The sequence below is a fragment of the Cavia porcellus genome, unplaced genomic scaffold (genome assembly GCF_034190915.1).
Source record: "Cavia porcellus strain 051 isolate PalLab524CR breed Dunkin Hartley unplaced genomic scaffold, mCavPor4.1 scaffold_28, whole genome shotgun sequence".
Taxonomy (NCBI): Eukaryota; Metazoa; Chordata; class Mammalia; order Rodentia; family Caviidae; genus Cavia; species Cavia porcellus.
In genome coordinates this window covers 12,047,241-12,070,121 of record NW_026947511.1, presented here as the reverse complement: position 1 = coordinate 12,070,121, position 22,881 = coordinate 12,047,241, and the positions used below count along the sequence as shown (strand labels likewise).

Here is a 22,881-nt window from a genome sequence, read left to right as displayed (position 1 = left end):
TGCCCAATTCATTTGGTTTTTAAGGACTTAAAGGAATACAAAAGAAAAGCACCCATTTTGTTACCAGTGACAGACTTTCTATCTATGGCATCTGTTTCTTTTTTGGGGGGGGTTTATTACTCCTTAGTTTTTATTACTTTTGGGGGGGGGAGAATAAAGTCAAATATGGCAAAACAAAGCTGTCAGTCAAAACCAAGGATAGACATAGCACATGATGTAAAACAGAGTACAAGGTTATCAACAATGGTTACCATAATGTCTCTTGTTTCCTTAAAAAGAATTGTCTATCTCATTAGGTATTATAAAGTTGAACAAAACAGTAGAGAACAAGACCAATAAAACTTAAGCATTGTAAACATTACAGGACTTCCAAAGGAGACAATAGTCAAACCAGAATGGGCATCTTAGTGAATCTTATTGCCTTCAAAGTAGTTGCCTATACCCTCGAACTTGATACTATCATACAGGATGGAACAGAGTCTAATCAGTCAAAACAAGATAGTGGGAGTGTTACAGGACTTCAAAACAAGTTAATAGGAAATCAAAAAAAGTTACTATTATATATCCTGCTAATTTTTTTTTAATTTTTCCCCTTAATTAAAAAAAACATAAAAAATAACTAAATAATTTTTTTAATGAATAAGGGAGAGATTGAGATAAAAGAGGACATAACAATATAACAATACAGGTCAAAGCATGACTGTTTCAGCAACCTAGTGCTTTACCACCAAATAACTCGACTTAATAGTAGTTACCATAGTGTCTATCTTTTTCCTTGAAATATTTGAATAAAACTTCATATGCTATAGCTTCAAATATTTCCATATCAAGAAGCCCAGAATAAAGCTTTTCCAATTAATAAGTGAAAACTTTATAAGGCTTCAAGGCCATATATGGGGAATCATGATTACCACATATTTTTATATAAAAATATGGAACGCTTCACGACTTTGCGTGTCATCCTTGCGCAGGGGCCATGCTAATCTTCTTTGTATCGTTCCAATTTTAGTATATGTGCTGCCGAAGCGAGCACGGCATCTGTTTCTTGAACTGATGTGTTATAACTAGGTTGCCCACTCCCGAGTCTCATATTGCTACAAAGTGAGCTGCTGATGGACCATAACAGGGTGAAAGCTACAGTCTCTTACAGTGCCCGTACTTCATGGGTTTGATTCTGTGTACATCTAGACGAAGCTTTTCTATCAGTTCTGAGTGGCACGTGTCCTCAGCAGTTCCCTTCTCTTTGAACTAGTGACTAGCAATACTCCGGAACTTTTGCTCATTTTATACATGGCGTGAATTTTACAGCTGCAGTCATAATGAGCTTTCCAGGCTACCTTTTTGATAATATAAAGTTGTCCCTAGAAAAATGTTCTTCAGTCCATTGTATTTCTTCTTCTAGGTCAGATCTTTCTTCTCAAAGGGAAGACATGTCCTTCTTTTTGGAAAGCTGGGTTGTGAAATACCTACAAAACAAAACAACACCCAAAAAACCCCTCTGTATTTGAGATTATTTCACTCAGAGGGAATTACTCCACACTGTCTAGCCTTACCATCATCACTATATATCTTTTACTATATATGTCTTTAAGAATGTCAAGAGACTAACTAGAATTTTAATGAGATACACGAAGAGATCAATGACGTATTTTTTATTTGTATCAAGAGCTCAAACTAGAAAAAAGTAACATGATCTAGTATAAATTTGGCAGACACTAGTTCTTTGCTATTAAAGAGGCAGTGAGACATGATGGTTAAAGTATGAATTCTAGGATCTAAGTTTTAATGCTGGGTCTCCTATTTAGCCACAAGGATTAGTGATAAATGGAGGAGACCATGACCTGCAAACAAAAGTCACAACCTTGCTATGTACACTGAAGCATATTAGTTCTCTTGCCAGTGGGCAAAGATACAAAGAAGCAAAGGTGAAAGGGATCTCAACAGGTATGGAACCATGGAGTAAAGGTGTTTGGACAATGGGGTTCAGGTTCAGAGAAAAGGCAAACATACACCTAAGTCTTCGGAAAGGGCAAACAATCTAGAGGGTGTTAAATAAGACCGTGACAGCAGTGATAATTTAAAAATGGTTTTAAAAGAGGATGAACTTCATGCATGAGAAAAGCATAATAACTAATATAGAGAGCACTTCTAATGTGCTGGAGATTAAATTCTTGTGTATATCATCTTGTTTAAGCTTCATGATCCTATGAGGTACCTACTGTTCTCATCTTTACAATACTAATAGTTGAGAGTGCTCCTGAGAGCCTAATTTTTTTGCTCAGGGGCAGGAAGTTTGTGAATGATGAGATCAGGATTCACACCCTGGAAGTCTGACCTCAGACCCTTCACTTTCATCCATAGCCATATGGGTGGCTCCATTTACCAAATCCTGGGACTGATGAGAAAGTTGTGCTCTAACCCTTGGGAAAGGACTTACTTTATTCAGTAAGGGGAGCCATGAGCTATCCAATATTTCTGCAGAAAGGAAGATACCAGGGTGTAGGATACACAGAATGTGATAAGATAAAGTTATTAATGTGTAGGAGCTCACAGTTTGCTTCCTCTCTAATCTCTGAGGAGAGCAAGAACAAGGATGCACGGATGCATTCTTACGAGATAAGCTATCAGAGTAGAGTACACTCCCTATAGGAAGTTTGTAAGACACAAGGAGAATGTGGGAGCTGCGAGCATTATAAAAGAGAGAACTTAGATTAAAGGTTACTTTGGAAGAGTTTACTGGAAATTATTGGAACCAGAGATGAAACAGTAAGCGCGAGTAACCACAAAGTTACAGTCTACACTGAGGCACTTGTGAGCGGCAGGGGCACTATTAATGATAATGATGAATCAACAAATAAAAAACCAGGGTATTTGTTCACCCTAGCTAAAGACTCTGGTAATCACTACTTGGGACTGCCACAGTTGAAATTAGGAGGGTGACTGTAATATGAGGACTCTAACTCTTTTGGGGAAGATATGAGGTATATTTTGGTCAAATGGAATTTGTAATTATTATGCATCACAAACATATGCTACTATTTTTTTTAAATAATGCAAAATAAATTTATAGAGCAAGACCCATTCTGGAGTTTAGACATGCCAGAGAATCCAAGAGGGTAGAAACTTTGATAAGATAGGATATGTACAAAGTGCTTGAGCTCATTAAAGAGATAAGATTAAAATTCCTGTTTGGGTCATGTTTCTTTAAATGCAAAACTACTCCCACAGCTGAACTAATGGGTAATGGTTTAAGAGTTTTGCTAGAGTTTGGACATGAAAGACTCTGCACAATACATGTGGACGTAATCAGAGTGAAGCTGGTAGAGGCTGAGTGGATGAAGTCCATCTGAAAATAAGCATGAGAAAATAAAAGTGCCTGGGAAGACCAGAACAAGAGAATACCGGCAGTTTAAGTTATAAGGGGCAAATGTAAGTTTCCCCTGTAATACTTGTTTTTGTGGGATATATACTACAATAAGAATGATGACCCTGATCACCAAGTAGCCTGTGTTTACAAGAACTTATAAACAGCCAGGTATTTTGGCTTCACAAAGAAGTTAAAAAATTCAGAGCCTGAAAGCTTGTTTAGAATTCAACATAACTTCAGATACCAGGTTATGTCCTTCTCCTGGATAGCAGGGGCTTGTTTCCCACTCTGCCATGATTGCATCTCAGCTCCACTCTGCATGAAAGTTACTGGCTTCTGCTTTTTCTGCTGAGGACTCCCTTCTCCTGCATTTTTGGCATTTAACATCTCCAAGACAGAGGATCCAAGTTGTTCATTCACGCACGGTGCAGTAGAGAGCTCCTGCTGGGAAGAGTATTTGTGTCAGAAAAACTCATATGCTTCTGACTAGCCTGAAGAATAGCTGTACTTAGATCAAATGTCTTCCCAGTGTTCAACAGCCATGATCAGGTTCGCCGAGTTACAAGCAGAACGTGGCTGCTGATGATGCCTAGCCGCTACACTCACCTAGATGTCCTTTACTGCTTCAGCTGCTCCTCACACACTGTCTCAGGCTCCTGCTCCTCTGCCCACGCACTTGGTATTGAGTTTCCTCATGGCCGAAGCTTAGAACTTATTCCTTTTCCCACTTTTTAATTTCTTCTTTACAATCTCCATCATGTCCACTCATGTTGTTCCTGGACCTGATTCCTCAAGACATGGACTAATAATTTCCAAATGTACATCTGCTACCATGATCTTTCCTTGTATTCCAGTTCTGATATCAGTTGCCAATTTGACATTTCCACTTTTATGTCTTAGAGGGATCTCAAAATGCAACATACTCTAGATGTAACCTACATTCTTCTGCCTGTCTTCCACAACGCACTTCCTTAATGAGTGACAGTACTGCCCATTTAGCAGCAAAAACTAAATTTATGAGCTATCCTTGACACATCCTCTGTCTCGGCCCTATTTTAAATCTATCTCCTTACTATGTTCATCTCACTGCTTCAACACATTTTAAAACTACTTCTTACACCCTGTAGTCATCACTCCAAGTTTATGCTACCATCACAACTCTTCAGGGTTCCGACAGCCCTAGCGCATTCCCATAATCCACTCCGGCCTCGGTTTAATCCATTTTGAACACCAGTTATATTGAGTGGTACAACAGTCAGCATTTATCATGTCAACTGCCACCCCCCTCCAGCCTTTCAGTGATTTCCTATTTTCCTTGGAACTGAGGACAGCATCTTTATGTGTCCAAGTGGGTCTAGTCTAGGTTTAGTCTACTTCACTGCATTGCTTTTACGTAATATTCCTTTGCTTCAGCCACACTGGTCTCTTTTGAATATGCTAGAATCCTTTATGCTACCACTTTTTTTAGTGAACCGATTCCTTGCATGGAAAGTTCATACTGCGTGTTCTTCTGCATAACTTCTAACCACTCTTCAGAACTTAGCTTCTGATCCTTGCCTATGTTTGCATACATTGCTATATACTTCTATAAGTTCATATTTGTGTCTTTAAAAAGAATACAGAATACCATGACTAGGATGGGCTTCATGCTTACCTGAACCTCCCCTCAGACTTTAATATTCACATAGTTATAGCCTTATCTACTTATTTGCCATCATAATCCCAGAGCCTGGAAAACCCTGAAGAATATGTTTTGAATGGATAAATGGATGAGCAAAATCACTAAAGGCCATTCCATCAGCACCAGACTTTAGGAATGATACAATTTCTCTTTGAAGGGCTTCAGGTCACTTGAGCCGGTATAACAAAATGCCATAGACTAAGTGGCTTTTAAACAACACTCATTTATCTTAGTACTGGAGGCAGGGAAATCCCAGATTAAAGTGTCAGCAGATATAATATCTGGCAAGGGCTTTCTTCCTGGAAATAAATGGCTGTCTTCTCATTGTGTCCTCAAGTAGAAAGGGCAAATGACTTTCTTGAGTTCTATTTTGTGTCACTTTTATCCCATTCATAATGAAAACATGCTCATGGACTAATCCTTTCCAAGGAATCCACCTCCAAAGAGCAGATTAAATTTCAGTGTATGAAAGAAGGGGGGGCACACAAATATTTAATCCATTAAAAATGATTTATCAGCATAATTTCAGTCAAGTATACTAAAAATAAGCAAAAAAAAAAAAAAAAAAAAAAAAAACCCTAAAGAAGGAAAACTGAGTTTTATAGATTATCCACTGTAACATTACTGTCATATCAACTAAGTTCAACTCCAGCATTCAAAAAAAAGTTACTAACCTGAAATGCAAGTTTAGAAAAAATCTGGAAGAGTGCAAAGCAAATGAAAAAGAATTTTTTAATGAGATCCTTTGGCCTGAAGGAAAGTGTCAGATTATGCCTTTCAGAGCTTCTGTGTAGAGAAGACAGTGGCAGAGAAGAGATTTCTAACACTCTCAATCTTAGTTGCAAGTTAGAAACGTGATGTTTATATTGTAAATAACTCATTCCAATACCATATACACTAAGTAGATTCTACTGTGAAAAATTAAGTGAATTTATGAAGAATATAGTCACATCATAATGGAAATTAACATGTTATAACTACACAACTTTTAATTTTGTATGTGGGATATGTTGCAACTGTTATAATATTTCTTATAGTTACCTTCTCCGTAAAGGACAAATACATCCCTTACTCAGATACCAAATTCCTTTATGGTCTTGATGTGATATATAAATATAATACCTGAAACATAAAGGAAAAGATTAATAGATTTGGTGGTATAAAAATGTCAAACTTCTACAAATCTCACGCAAGATAAATAAAAGTTGGATTAGCAATTTTTAAAAAGTAAACTGATTAAAAATTTGCAACACTTAGGCATAAAAGTCTAATATCTTGAATACAACAGGACACCTTAAGAATCTATTGAAAAATACAAATATCCCAAAGGAGTAGTCAGCAAAGCATGCTAGCTTATGATTTAAAAAATGAAATATGAATGGTGAAAGAAATGGTGCCACCTAGTGTTAAGAACTTGGATCTCTTAAGAAAGTCATAGTTCAAAGATTATTAAGTATTCCAATTCACAATTCTATAAGCAATTTGAGCAAAACAAATACTCCTTTTAAAAGAGACAAATTTGCTGTGACTATGTATGTAGGTCAAAGCTCGAGTTACAAATTCTAACAGCAACTATATTCAGTGGTGGTACAAAATTGAAGGAATTGAGAAATAATACCCAAGAGTCAAGGTGGGCAAAATAGTATTTTGCACTGGTAAGGGAGAAGGATGAATCTCTGGTTATACCCTCATCATACAGCACACAGAATCTTCTACCATTACTGCCACAGCTACTATCATTTACCAAAGTTCATAGTCAACCAGTCCTTTAAAGGATTACAAAAACAAAAATTCTATTTGAAGTCCTTGGAGACTTATCTTTGGACTAAGGATAAAAAAACCAAAAAATATGAACAGTAGATTTCTTTCTTTCTCTCTTATCTAACCCTATCACTACTCAAGAAAAGTTGATGTTCTGTTGATAGTTTGGTTCCAGGCTCATCTAAGAATAAATCAGTATAACTAAAGCAGACTCACATATCATTCAGGCAAAAATATCTATTGAGTGCCTGAGTACCTTTAAGCCAAGATGTTAAGATGCTTGGAAATTAATAGTCCAAAGAGAGAGTTTCTGTTATCACAGACTTATAAAGACTTGTGAAGTCATACAATTTTCTGAACTAAAGACACTTTTCTAATCTGAAATCTTGTATCAAGTTCCTGGGAAATTTTCCTACACAATGAGTGATAATTTGATTTCTAAGAGCTCATCCTACAGAAATAACACAAGTCAGGCACAGTGGTGCACACCTGTGATGCTAACACCCTGGGCAGCCAAGGGCAGCAGTGACTTAGGGAATCCCTGTTTTAAAATTAAAAAATGAGCTGTGCGTGTAGTTCAGTGTGAAGGTCCTACATGAAATTTTCCATTATCTCTCCTCCCCTTAAAGAAATAATGCAACAATCTAATCTCAGCAATATACAATAGCAGCAAATTAGAAACACTCTAAGTGATCAAAAGTATCAAAAGTAGAGGCTAAGAAATTAAGAAGCATTTATCCAACAGAAGACTGTACAGTCATATAATATGATATATCAAGGAATTTTTAGTAGACTTTGTAAATAGCCATAATCACAAATGAAAAGAGAAGGAAACAATATACAAAAGACCAGAAGCTTTTCTACAAATGAGATGATCATAAATGACTCAACCTGTCAGGGTTTCTGTAATTGTTGATAGCATATCAAACTAAAATCACTCAGAATGAGACTCTAAAATGACATGCATTTGAAGAATACAAATACTCTATATTTAAACCTGTCTTTAAATATTGGGGCAATTGTAGTTGCCAGAACTTCCAAATTCAGTTTTCTGAATATTTTAATTTATTGGGTGACTAGGCAAGGGTTGCTCCCTCTTCTATAAAAATGGACCATTATTTCAGGAGTTTTGTGATGTTTTCAGCCTTATTAGCCCATTGTATTGCTTCTTCTATGTGATGTGGATTAGAGTTATCTGTATACTTGCCAAAAATGAGAGGCAGGGCTTAGGCACATGGGCAAAAGGTGGCTTTATCTCAAGGGTCAGAGACTCCAGTATCCACAAAGAGCTCTGATTCCGGCTTCTCTCTCTTCTTGACAAGCACTTGTATTAACCGTCAGTGAGGGTTCTAATCATCTTTGCAAAGAGGAAAGGTTGAGTTAAATGAACACCAAGGTTCACTCCAGTTGTGAACTTGTATGTTTTACACGGTGTTGTTTACTTGGGCTCACATCGATAAGCTATCACAGAGTTTCTCAAGGATCTATTGTAAACGTGAAGCCACTCAGCCTTATAGAATCTCTCTTTCAAAGAGCTTGGAGTATTTTCCATATCATTCGTCACACAGTAGGTAAAAATTGACAAACATCTTACAAACTGGTAAAGGATAGTATAAATCCACTACTTTAGCTAGTATTGTTTCCTTAGTAAGGGATAAAATATAGTCAAACGCAAAAGAAGTTTCAGCCACACACCAGTAAACTCTAATCCTTCAGACACTAAAGCAGATTTGGAATGATTCTAACATGATTCAAATATTGTCAGTTCCTTTTGTGTAGCTATAGCCTACTAAGCAAAAATGGTTCTAATGAACAAAGAACATTCTTTACAATTCTATGCGACAGTATAATATACCTTGCAATTTAGCTGCTCAATCATACTGAAGTTTTAACTTTGATCTAATGTGGTCATTTTTTATACTTTTTAAGAGCTCAGTTTTTTTCTTTTCCTCTCCAAGTATATTTCTAAGTTTACTTTCTAGTGCTTTATACTTACAAAGGCCAAGAGTGGAAAAACCTAAATAAAAATGAAAGCTCAGAAAAAAAAACAATTAAATATATTTACAAAAGCCAATTCAACATAAATAATACTTATAGGGGATTAACTAATGGTTAACTTGTAACATTCAGCTGAACTGAATTAGCGTGGTGCTGGGCATGGAAGGCCCAGCTGAGGATTATTGCCAACAGCATACAAGGAGAAATGGAGGGGAAGATGGTGCACTGTCGACTCTCCTGGAGAAGCTTATTACTCTGGCTTTCCTGATACAAACTCAGCTGTTCTTATCATCTGAGGATCTTGGGTCCCTTACTGTTATTGAGGATGGCTGTGGTTCTTTTCAGGGGCACTCTGGTCCTTGATGTCGCTTCCTGGCTCCAATGCAGATCCCTCAGCCAGTGGCACAGATCTTTCATCCCACTGGTGCAGACTTTCTAGAATCCACCACTGACCTTTGGGCCTTCCTTCACAGATCCTTGATACAGACTTGCATAAGACAGTGTTGTGGTCTCTAGGCCTCCAACTGGACTTGTGAGGACATTGCCATGAGATCCAGGCTCTAGTGTATATTCCATGCTCTTGCATTTGACTGTTTGAATACTATAAAATAACCCTATAAATTATGTGTTCTGTATTAAGTCTTTTCCTTTGTAAATCCTGACTACAACAATGCTAATCATCACTTTTCTAGTTTTAGATGTTCTTGCGCCAAAGTCAGTTGAATCCATTCAGATTACTATAGGTAAAGGTAACATAGGTGAAAAACAGGCTGAGTCCTAAAAAAGAGCATTTCATTTCTTTCTTCTTGCACAGTGAACTTATTATATCTCAAGCAAGAAGCTGTGATTTGAGACTTGGGTGTAAGGCAAAACAATTTTCTTAGATTTTTTTTCAATTTTGTCTAGGTGGTAGTTCAATTCTTACTGCTTTTGTTAGGTCATGGAGAAGGGCTGTTCTCTCTGTGTAAAGAATCTTGAATTTAATGTTCAGAAAGCAGTGACCTTTACAGACTTCAAAAAGTGAGTATATATTGGATAGAATGAAAATGTCAGTTTTCAAAAAGTTCAAATGATGTTGAAATCTAAGAAATGCTTTAAACCACAAAGAGGGGATGACAGAGCATTCTGAATATTAAAATCTAAACTTCTACATCCTTTCCCTAATTGGGATTTTAATGTTTTCTGTGTGTGCACATGCACACATGAATTGTGTGTGTGTGATTTCACTTTAAAATGTATACATGGGTGCCCTTTCAAGGGGAAGAGCCACAGGCGGCATGGTGGCCAACCAGTAGGTGGTGAGGAGCCCAGGCTGCCTGGGGTTGTCTTGCCCACAGGAAGGAACATGTCCTAGTGTAGTTGAGGGCGTGGGTCTGCAGTTACCCAACCAGCTCCACCAGGTATTCTTCTGAGTTACTCAGGCTGTGGCACCCGTAGCCACAGCTCTCTGTGCCTCCATTGCCTGGGAAACACATCTAGCACTAGTACTTTCTAGAATTGTGAGAGTTGAAATGGAGTAGTGCATATATATTACTAGAAGACTGCGTATTATCTAATACTGTTTTAGGTCATACATGACCCAGCTATTGTCTGCCACGGATGATGAAATTTAAATTTTATTCCCATACCTGCAACATTAAGTCAATCTGTTCATTCCAAAGTTTACCAATAGGTATGTAAAATAATCAGTGTCAAATGGGACGCAAATCAATAAGGAACTTTGGCCAAACCTGAATGCTTCTAGAAAGATACAGTATCGTGCATTTTAATGCAGAATATTGACTATTTAGTCAAAAACTTCGATATTTTATGACAAAATTTCTAATAATCACAAGAAAATTGCTCCTGTATTTATTAACTTATAACTTACTCGGGCTTTTTTGTTTTGTTTTTGTTTTTGAGACTAGGTCTTGCTATGTAATTGCTGGTCTTAAACTCATTATGTAGCCTAGGCTGTCTCAAACTTGTAGATATCCTCCTGCCTCAGCCTCCTGACTGTTTGAATTACAGGCAAGTGTCATCACCCCTGGCTATCATTTACTTGGATATTAGCTTTGCAAACACTTTACATTCATGCCTTATGCATATTTGAGTTAAACATCTTATAAAGTTGGCCTTGTTTCTGTTATATTTATTTTAGATTATTCCACCTTAAGATAAATAGCTAATAGTTAAGAAACTATTTTAAAAATTAGCATTTTGACAATGTGAGCACTCCTGGAAGAGTAAAGTCTGATAGGCATTGTTACTGTTTTGAAAGGAACACTCTGGCTGTTTTAGGGCTCTAACTTGTGGAAACAGAAGAGAAATTGGGGGAAAAATGGGAAGAAATTGCCATAATAGTGAGAGAAGAGAGTGGCACTCCTATAACAAATTGGATATTTGTTGTTGCTTTTATTAATATTGTTGTTAAATTACTGCAAGTCAGTTTCTGTTATCCAGAAAGAACTGTAATTGATATGGTATTCATTACAGCTCTATCTAAACAATTAAAAATTTTTTAAAATCTCATGCCCTACTGATGGTGGGTCAGTAGTATCATATTTAGGCACCAAAAGGAGAATTATTAATAGTTTCTGGAACAGGAGCAAGGTCCATTAATGTTTCAAAAGCAACGTGCTAATGGAAAAGTGCTGCCTCATTTCCAATTTTCTTTGTTAATGAGCACATTTCATTCTCAGGCCTACGATGACTAGTTCAGATTCCCTGGTGCCGGGAAAGTTCTAATGCAGGAGCTATTTTGATCTATTTTGAAATTACAATGCAGATAAAGGCTTACATTTCCAGTTCTCGGCAGAGATTTGGAAACTAAAATCATGAAGGAAAACACATTTTAAAAATTATTTCTAAGGTCTTCAATCAAGGGTGAACAACCCAATTCAGGATTTAAAAAAAAAAAAAGACAATTGACAAAAACATCAGGGCCTGTCGGAGTCCTGAACTGTTTCATCTTCCCAAGGAATAAAGACCTTTTAGCCCCTTTCCCCTACACTGGGCTTGCTTAACCCTCCTGTTCCCTCTCAGGCCTGAGGATGGAGAAGTGGGTCATAAAAAAATAAAAGCAAGGCCACAATAGTTGAAAAAGCAACGCTCTGCTTAGAACAATAAAATAATGAAAGAAGCACAACTCTAAAATAAAAAATCCTCATACCTTTCACCACTTCTTACCATCTTCTCGGTACCAACCCCTCCGTGCAATTCTCATCTCTCACTTTTATGGCAATTTCTTCCTACCTTTTCTCCCTGATTTCTCTTTTGTTTCTTTAATTCAGCTCCCTAAAAATCATCCAGTGTCACCTTTGAAACCTGGAAATCAGAGTTTTCAAATTAATGATGACACAATTGTGTGATCAGATTGTGTAACCCTTGGAGTGAAATACTGACTCCCTGTGACACTCAGAACTGAAATCCAGACCCCTACTGAAAGGTTCTTGCCTTAGTATAAATTACTGTAGGGTTATGGTGATGCTCTAGGGCGGCGTAATGCCAAAATGGAAAGGCTCACCACATCCTGCTTCTTCCTCAGTCTTAATAGCAACCCCTTCCTGTTTGCATGTGAAGAAAATTCCAATCAGCTCCTGGAGCATCATCAGTGCCCCCCTAAGCACCACCCCTGGTCAGAGGTCATATGTATATCCAATACCCCACGTTCTGGGCAGAGGTAGCCAGGCCGTCCATGGTCATGGACTCCTCTCCATGTGTTGGAGTAAAGACTATTTTTACTTTATATTCTCTTTTATCCCACTGAAAACTCTTTCATAGTGGTGCCCTGTGACTCAGATGACAGAGTGCCTTAGCTTCTAAAAAATCCCTCCCAGCTGGAGCTCCCCTGCCCAAGAACCGTGTTTTTCTTCTTCCAGGACTGTTTACTTACAGCCACTAATCTGCATGCAACAGTGACCTTCCTAACTGATTAGAGGTGAGCTACCATCTGGGGTTTTCCGTTTGCATTCCCAAAAGTCACAAGCTTGCATCAGAAAACCTATCCTATGCTCAACTTGGCTAAACAAAATCCCTTGGGGTAAGGAGACATTGGATAGGACTTCAATTAATGAAGAAATTGCCCACCTGGTAACTTTAACCAGCTCTTGTCATTAATCAGAGGCACCAATAATCTCCATAGCCTTATGGGAGACACCTCAACTAAAGCTCGTATGACTAAGACAATTCATTGTTGCAGACCATGCTTCAAGTGCAACAAAGAAGGACATTGGGCAAGAGAGTGTCCTAACCCTGATTTCTTCTGGGACCTTGCCCTTATTTCAATCTCAAGGACCATTGGAAGAGCGACTGTCCTGGCCACCAGAGAGTGGATAAGCCATCCTCTAACTCCTTGCCCTCATAAGAGATCTCATCACCACTGGATTCATCACTGACTGATCTACTCACACTTGCTGCTGAAGACTGGTGGCACTCCATTAAGATATCCTTCTCGGAGCCCCAAGTCCACTGGAGGTCTCAGTTAAGACATTTTCTGTACCTGTGGACATGGAGGCCATGTATAGTGTTCTTCCTGAATTTTCAGGCTGCTATATTAAATCCTCAGTCTCTGTAGTGGGTGTTGACAGCCAACCTACACAGCCTTTGCACACAGGGCCTACTCATGGAGGTTCCAGACTCTCTTCATTACCCCTAGCTTCCTAGCAATTCCAACATGTCCCACACCCCTTTTAGGTAAAGATCTTCTTCAAAAGCTTAATGTCTCCTTTACCTTCTCCCTCCCCGCAGCTCTAGTCCTCCAAACACCCTCACAGTTGCCACAAAGCCATCCCCTCCCCTCCCTTCTTCTCTGATTGATCCATAGTTTGAGATACCTCCAATCCCACCCATGCTACCCATGCCATGCCTAGTTTAATTCACCTCAGGGATCCTTTAATTTTTCCTTGCATTTCCAATAACATATAGCTCCCAAACATTTATGAGTCCTTAAACCTATAATCAAGTGCCTTTTAGACAAGGTTTTTCTTAAACCTGCCCATTCACCCAAGAATACTCCTGTTCTCCCAGTATTCAAGCCTGATGGGTCTTATCATCTAGTGCAGGACCTTGGGGTAATCAATAATGTCATTACCCAAATACACCTAGTGGTTCCAAACCCTTATACGATGCTCTCTCCTATCCCTCCCTCCACCACTCACTTTACAGTCATAAATCTTGAAAATGCCTTTTTTATTCCTTCGTGTTTATTCAGACTGACCCAGACACTCTAAGGTCTCAGCAACTTACCCTCATCATCTCTATAGTAAAACCTCTCCTCAGGCACACCATGCCCTCCCTTCCTTTCCTATTCATCAATTTCATGGACACAATCTTTGTCAGGACTGACAGGTAGATTTTACACACATGCCCTGCCACAAATCTCTCAAATATCTTCTCATTTTTGTTTGTACTTTTTCAGGAAAGATAAAAGCCTTTCCAACAACCAGGGAGACTTCTGATATACTTACTAAAGTCCTGTTACAAGAAATAATCCCAAGGACTACAACTAAAGTGGAGTGGCCCCTAGCCAGTCTTCCTCAGAACTTCAGCGGTAGTCAAGGTTGCTAGACTACCCTCCTGGTTCTACATCACTCAAGCTAAGCAGCGCCCTCCCAACCCTGAATCTAACCATCCTGAGTGGTCATCTCATCTTCTATTGCCCACCTATCTCTGTCTCATTAAGGCCTGACAGCCACAACTCTCAGGCTAAGTCATGTTTTGTTATCCAATTTGGTTTCTAATTCCTTACATTCTATTAATTATTTTTTTACAGCAGGACTCTTGGCAGTCTTTTCTAAAGACTACCATATCATGCGTAAGATCATCTTCATGTTGTTCTATGTAACAACTGTCTTAGTTTTCTCTACCCTCAGCTGTTTAGTCAAATGTGAGATCCTTGTGGGTTTAGGCTCTTAGCTCCCATGGCCCTCCCTTCCTCTACTCTGTAATTTCCCAAATATGATTCAATCAGGCCTTATATTTCTCATGCCTATTATTCTTTTCAGCTCAACTCCTGGACCAGAGATGAGTCCTACCTACCTACACTTTTAACATTTACCCTTTAAGATGGAGAAAATAATTACCTCTCATAACTTCACTCCTCATAAATCCACACTTATTTTTCAGAATTTTACCTTACCATGGTCCTGATGGAACAGCAAATTTAAATTAAAGACACCTTTTCTTCTACCTCACCTGGGTCCTTAAATACAATAGTAGCCTACTTCCTCATAGCACCTTGTCTGTTTTTTCAGTCTAAGATGTGGGCATTCACCAATGATAAAGTTGTCCTAGCAAGGTGTTGCTAAAACACCTTGTACCAGCTTCTACATGGGCATCAACCATCATCCTGTCAAGCTTCTTAAACCCCAATATGGTGCCCCCTTTCAGCAGGAAGTAGTAACAGAGAGAGTTTTCCCTTTTCCTAACAATACAAAGATGGGAATGAAAGTTTCTTGCCCTACTATAAATTACTGTACAGTATGGCGGTGGTCTAACATGGCAGAAGCCCGAAGCAGGACCACCTACCACTTCCTGCTTCTTCCTCAGCCTTAATTGCAACTCCCCTTCCTGTTTGCATGTGAGAAAAACTCCAATCAGCTCCTCATATGTCATCAATGCCCGCCCTAAGTGCTACCCCTGATCAGAGGTTATATGTACATCCCATCCCCCATGTTCAGGTCAGAGGTGGCTAGACCATCTATGGTCATGGACTTCTCTCCATATCCTTGGAGTAAAGGCTATTTTTACTTTATATTCTCTCTTTTATCATGCAGAAAACTCTTTCACCTACAATAGTGTATTTAGAAGCCCTTACATAAATTGGTTGCTACTGCTGGAATTGTCTTTTTCCCCATAAGAATGTAAAGTTCATGAATATAGAATCTTATCTTATACACTGCCATCTCCCCAATTCATAGTACACTGTAAGGAAATGAGATACAAGTGAGTCAGAGAATGAACAGAAATACAGTAATAGCTAGGTTAAAGACCCAGCCCTTCCACTGCCAGGCTATGTTGCTTTAGTAAGTCACTTAACTTCCTTGGCCCACAGCATTTTCAACCCTAATATAAGGATAACTACTTCATCCCTCCAAGAGTTGTCATGAGAAATAAATGAGATAGTTTATGTAAATCTCCTAAAGAGTACCTAGAGCTCAGTAAGTGTTCAATAAATTCTCTTTCCTCCTCAGCCTTTCCTTCACCTTTCCAGAGAAGCTGAAAGCAGTGGAGAGTGAGCTACATAAGTCATCAGCATAGCTGTAGTGTTACATGACTGAGTTTGTAAATTCACCCAGTGCTACCATTTTACCATTTATTCAATAGGTTTATCTGTCCGTGTATATTTTTTAAATATTCAAACATTCCTGGATAAATCATTCAGCTTATCTTAATAACATTTCTGTCTACAATGATTTCTTTTTTGTGTGTATGACTGAAAAGCCCTGTTTTGGATGCCCTAGAGCAGAAGTATTTACTTAGTCTAAAATCACAGCTTGACATCAGAGACTTAGGAGCTAAATTACCAGAGACGAAACAACTTGTTTTTCAGCAGAAAACACATGTCTTACCCACAGGCATCACTCACATGGACAAATTTATTATTACCTGATTCAGTGGTACTCATGTTGGAAAATCGGAAGTGGTTGAACTAGACACAAACTAAATTAATCACTTCACTGGTTCCTGAATAATGGTATTAAAATTAAGCTAATGACAAGATCATTTCAAATAACTTCAAGATGTCCTCCCAGTTGAGCTAAGATGACCAGCAGTTCAAGTTCCACTACTATTCAGCCTTGTGCCTGTGCCTTCCATTTTCCTTTTAATCCTAGAGACAGAAAGGGAGGCATTACACTCAGCTTCTCTCTCTCTCTCTCTTTCTTTTTCTCTCTTTCCATCATGTGTCTACAAAGGATGCACTGAAACAAGTCTCATAAATTAATACAGCCTCTCAAGTAATCTGGGTCTCTGTTGTGTTCATTCACCTCACATCTCTTCAGTTGCCCTGAAATATTTACCAACCCTGCCTCCTGTGGGCCCCTAGAATATAGTCACCAAAAGGTCTGGCATCTCTGCACTTACAAGAATTTAGAATCATAGAAAAGTTCCCCAAAAGACTAATAGAGAGAGGGCATATAATATTGTGAGATCTCAGAGAGCATCCTTTTAGCCATTTAATCTCCTTCAATTTTATAAACTGTATTCTATTTTGGCCACCAAGATACATTTTAATGGTATATCACATCCAAGTGTGTGCAATAATGAGATTTCTAGTAGACAACCTGACTTGGCTAAGGTATTATAACTTTCTTTTATTTCCTTATATATCCACTCTTATAATTCTGAGTCCACATTCGTAAAATGAATGACTCTTTATTCAGTAAACATACATAAGTAATGCTGATCTTTGGACAAATATAAGATTTATTTTTATAGGAATTAGAGTTCATTTTCTTATACACCTTTACTTGAAGCCCATTCAAAACTATCATTTTTTATAAAAATCTGGGATGCTGCTTTTTCTTAGAGAAAGAATTCTAAATCAGGGAGAGAGGAATGACCTAAAAATCTCATCAGTGTCCTAAATTCTGTACTAGTAATTTTAGAATCATAATTTTAGAACACAAGATTGCACTGAGGAGCTAATAATACTACTAAAACTTGTTGCTATCTTTTCTCAGCCTACATTAAAGGTTTTATAACCAAAGAACTCTGCAGTTTTAATGATTCAATTATTATTATTGCTTATACAAGACAACCTAGATTAATCTTCCACCTTGAGGTCCCATTTTGTCTTCTCTATATACTAGGAAAGAGAATGAAAAGCAATCTTATTTGTTATTGGCTTACTTAAATAGGTAGGTAAAAGTTTTTCAAGTGCAAAGTGCTTGGCTTATTGTTTAACATTTTATAATATTCTTCCTTGCTAGTCAAACTTTGCTGATCATTGAGGGAATGAGGAAACAGGAGACAACTTGTGGGGTCATTGTTTATTTACAGGTCATCCAGGGATCTCTTGTGATACATCTATGACAACTATGCCCCATTTGTTGTTTTCTACATTTTTAATTACTCATTTTAAAATGACTGAATGTTTCCTAGAGGTCATTCACTGTGCTGGGATGTGAAGGAAATAAATTGGCTCCATTCCCACTTTCAAGACAGTGTCTCGTTTTAAAGATCATGGGTCTTACCAGCGTCTCTAGTTAGAATGATGAAGTCATTCTTTGTTTGCTTCTGGAATCCACCAACCCTACTTTTCCCTTTTAGTGCTTTTGCTCTCTCCAAAACTCCTTTCTTTTTAGTGGCTAAAACTAATTCGAACATAAATGAGTGGCTGCACTACTGAGCCCTCCTTTCCCTCTCTTTCCATTCACCTACAACTCACCTTTCCCAGTAGACTAAGAATCTATTACTACAGAATGTGCAATGGGGAGGCACATTACCTTTCATGGAATTTCACTTTTCATAAAGAACTATGGGAGAAGATAAAGCTTAGTTCAGGATATGAAGCTTTCACCAACAAACTTTCAGGCTATGGGGCGTCTGGCTATCTAGTATCTTACATCTCTTGTGTTACCAAGAAGCAGAAACAAATTAATATAAATACAAAGTAAGATTTATGACAAGAAAACAAATATTTCCTGGACTAAGGAATGAAAAGATGAGTATTTGGTGATATATTTACTGATCTCTAGAATGGCAAATGCAGTTATTCTTCTCCATCTCTTTCTCTTTCAAGGTTTTAAATCTTTAATTCTCTTTATGTTTGGTCTATCTTTCTTTTTCAACCCGTTGGTTTTTCTAACCAGTACTTGCATGTGATTCAGAGTGAGTGTCAGTCCCTATTCGATATAATAAAGTTTTAGCTCTTCTAGCATCATTAACTACTTTTGGTCTCAGTCTAGTTCAAATATGAGCAAGAGAAAGACATGGGGAGAGTATATGAGTCAGATTCTACTGGTCCAAATCATCTCTTCACGCTAAGCCCTAACATTTGCCTACTAAACAATGCATAAAAAGATATTTAAGAAGGTCCTTCTCTGGCCAAATTATCTGACCCTAGAAAGTACCAAGGTTGAGAACATGTAGGGATATCATATGGGATTTGGGAAGAGCAGACATTTCAAAAAGTCTATTGTTAGAGTCAGTCAGTGAAATATATTTCTCTTCATTGACATACAATGACAATACATATGTCATAGAGAGTAGTGTGATGTTTCAATCCATGTATACTCTGTATACCAATCAAATCTTGGCATTTTTCATATATTTGCCATTGTTTTGTGGTGAAAATAGAGTTCCCTCTTTTAATTATTTTGAAACAATCCAATATTTCTAACTACAAATATGCAATTGCTATAACACCAGAACTTTCTCTTCCTACCTAACCATGTGACATTTTATCTTTGTACTCACTGACCAATTTTTGCACCCCTGTACTTCCTTCCCTACCCTCTGGTAAACTCTCTCTGCTCTTCACTGCTATGAGATCAGCTTCTTTAAATTATATATATGAATAAACCATCTTTACCAGACCTATATCTGTAGGTTATTATAAAATATGATCAGCTCTTAATCCTCTTCAACTATCATACATTTTTCTAACTCAATCCATTTTATATTGTTTGCTTGCCTCCCATACTCTTTTATTTGCTTCCATTTTAGGCCCTCGACCTTCAGAGTCTAACAAGTACTGAAAGAAAACAAAATCCCATAGAATCGCCAGTGATCACAATCGCCTATTTCGATAGCAATCATGATAAGAGGGTGCTCAGACAAACCCTATCAGCCTGACAGTCTGCGGCTGGCACAGTGAGTGTCATAGAGACAAGAGGCCAGATGGGGTACTCACGAAGGCCCTTCACAATGCATCGAATGAGGAGCCCAGGATCTGTAGACTGTTTCCTCTTAAACAGACAAGATTATATGGGCCCTGCTTCATAATACAGTTTGGATTCTTTCCTATATTTACACAGTCCCTTAATTCCCAATCAGTTTTTGTTTTATCCTCCCTTACTTTCCTGCCAGTGTGCTAGACTTAATCTTAGCTGTGGATGAGAAACAAAAAGTTTACACAACACACAGTGGTCCAAGAAATTATGCCATAGACAATATAAAAGAAAATTGGTGCTGTTACAAAATTCCCTTATGAAGTCTCACACTGTTTCATGAATTCAGCCAGCCTCTGGGGCTATGTCACAAACTTCATTTCATAATGATGGATTTGATGTCATGGAAAACTTGGAAAGTAAATGCATTTTATCCTTCAGACACATCTTTTCAATGAATGGGATGAACTGCATGGAAACAAAACAGAAAGAACTCTATGGTAAGTTCCCTGTCTCCCTTATTTGATCTATCATTGACCAGCCTTATGACCTTGGGAAAAATGCCCAATTCTTGTGGGGCTAAGTTCTTTCAAAAGTTAATTACTGGGTTAATCATTAAAGCGAACACTGTTGGTTGCAAGGAATCACTTTCTCTCATCCTTCCGTTGTTAATGTAGCTGAACTCCCCTGACAGAAAATATGACTGATCATTCTTAACTTACCCATAAAACACTTAGCCAGTATTCTATGTAGGTAGGACCTGATCACCTAACAAGTGACCTGAAACCTCCTAAGAAAGGTTTTCTTTGCTAACAAAAATAAATTTTCCTCCTACATGTCTTTAGAATTTTGATGCTTAGAGTTGTGGATACCATCAGACAACCATGATATTGAAGCTCAGAGTATTACAGAACATCTGAGACAGACTCCTGATATTTTCAGCTGCTGAATTATTAGTGTATAAATCGTTAAGCAATTTATATTTAAAAATGTTTTTATTGATGCATTACATTCCCTGTAGCCAAAATACCCACCTTATTGAATAAACTTCATTATATTGGAGGTCCATTCTACCTTTAATGACCTACAATTCTAACAGAGAAAAAAAAAGAGCAATTAAAATTGTTCCTTTGAAGAGCAAATTATTTTAAGGATCAACAAATCTTTATGCCTTGGTTGCGGGAAGGAACATCTACAATTATATATGTAGTTTTTTTAATATCACTTGACATCCTTTTGTTTTGGGAATTTGCCTCTTCCTATGGAAGTCAAAAGAGATACATTCATTTCTTAGAAGCTGGCTATGAACTGAAGAGTTGAATGCTCGTATTCAGGCTTTTGAATCTTAAGGGTTGGGAAAAAGGGCACCCAATCAGTTTTAAAATTACTGATGCAGATGTAATGGTTGATTCATCATGTCAACTTGAGAAGTCTAGAAGTTGAGCTAAGAAACTCAGCAGCTCTCCATCCTGAGGTATGGAAGACATGCCTTTACTGCTCTAGGATCTTATTCATGGTGTCAATTTGATAAGTCTAGAGGTTTAACAAGTGATTTAGCAGGAGGCCAGGTTCCTCACTTTGGATACATTCTAAGCCTGTACAAGGCTTAGAAGGGCACAGATGGTGTGGGTATAAAGGACAGCCCCCTTCCAGGGCAGGTAGCCTGCATACAACAAAAGGGAAATGAGGTAGGACCAATTGCTGGTTCTTTAGAGGAGCTCTAGTCTTTGCCTTCAGCTTGAACGTCATCTCCTGGCCTCTGATGCAGACAGTTCAGCTTTTGCCGGGTACTATTCAGACTTCTGGTATAGATTTTTCAGCATTCTGTTACAGACCTATGGGTCTCAGTTGCACAGGACACTGTGGTAAACTCCAGACCTCAAGATGGACCCTTCAACCTCCAGCATACAGGCAGCCTCTGCACACTTCCTTATCCGACTCTGTGGCTGACCACTGTAAGCTAATCTTATCATTTCTTATACATTTGTATATCTTGTGTTACACCTGTTTCTCTAGTAAAACTTGACTGATAAAACAGTCTTTGGTATTCACAGGGTAGTCAAGGTACCGCCAACCCTGGCTTCCTAACGAGACTTTTTCTGTGATATAAACTTGGGTAAGAATTCTTGATACCCATTTTCATTGGTACAACTTGTGTTTTGAGCCTAGTGCTCTAACTTCCCAGAAGCTTTAGGGATGCTGTCCTTAAACATATTTCAAATGAATTGCTTTCTAATGTTTCGTGACCAGAGTCTGTTTCTCACATATAAGAAACCAGACTGCTATCTCAAGGATAAATGTGTAAAGAGTACAGATTTTATACAGACTTACAGAAAGAAAATCCAGAACAGCTGGAGTTCTCAAAGAACATCTAGAATTTTTTAAAATCTGACCTTATCTAAGAGAGGAATGTCAGTCTTAGAGGCCCTGAGGGAGCCAAGGCGGTCAGTCCTCCATAGCTCCTCTGCCTGGGCACCATTTCCCAAGGATTCTGGAATAAGCAGTCATTCCTGACTTCAGAGAATTCTCTCACTTCTCATTGTCATCTTCATAGAGCAACAATTGTCCTTCAAAGTGTTTCTGATATATATTTAATGAGGCACATAGGATATGTCCATATTGAGAGTGACACCTACAGAGCTGACTAGAGAGAGAGACTCACATCTTTCCCTTTGGTGGAGTTGTTTCCATATCCTCCACAGACCAGACTTCCTGATACATTTACAGAAACAAGTTACAAGTAAAACAAAATGATAGCCAGGTGTGGTGGTGATACATGCCTGTAATTCTAGCACTGGGGAGGCTGAAGCAGGAGAGTTGCTGTGAGTTCAAGGCCAGCTTAGACTTTGAAGTTCAAGGCTATTCTGAACTGCATAGTGAAACTCTGTCTCAAAAAGTATATATACACACACTATATATAGTCTTCTGTCTCAAAAAGACTATATATATATGAAAGTTATAGTAAAACAAAGTAATAATTTAATTGTAAGCTCAATTTGTTGGTGTAAAGACAATAAACAAAATATAAGCAAAAAAGATAATCATCAAAAAGAAAACAGGAATCAGAACAGTACCATGGTAACATAGAATAAGAAAAAATATCCTAATATAGTAAAGATAATGAGAAATGTGAAGATTAATTTAAAATGAGAAGTGCAAGGAAAATAGAGATGTAATTAGAGGTAAGAAAGATAGTATAAAGCCAGGCATCGTAGGGCGTGGTTGTAAGCCCAGCAGTCAGAAAGAAGGCTACCACAAGA

The 22,881-nt window shown here is 38.0% G+C and overlaps 1 long non-coding RNA gene and 1 other non-coding gene across 2 annotated transcripts; both read right to left on the bottom strand.

The window, feature by feature from the left end:
- Window positions 1-926: 926 nt before the first annotated feature.
- On the bottom strand, window positions 927-1,033 carry LOC111758011 (U6 spliceosomal RNA). The gene has a single exon (XR_002792255.1). It is a non-coding gene; the product is annotated as a U6 spliceosomal RNA (small nuclear RNA).
- Window positions 1,034-1,654: 621 nt separating this feature from the next.
- On the bottom strand, window positions 1,655-12,060 carry LOC134473800 (uncharacterized). The gene is made up of 3 exons (XR_010044226.1): window positions 11,959-12,060; window positions 6,090-6,170; window positions 1,655-3,811 (listed from the first exon to the last, which is right to left on the bottom strand). It is a non-coding gene; the product is annotated as an uncharacterized LOC134473800 (long non-coding RNA).
- Between the last annotated feature and the right edge of the window lie 10,821 nt (window positions 12,061-22,881).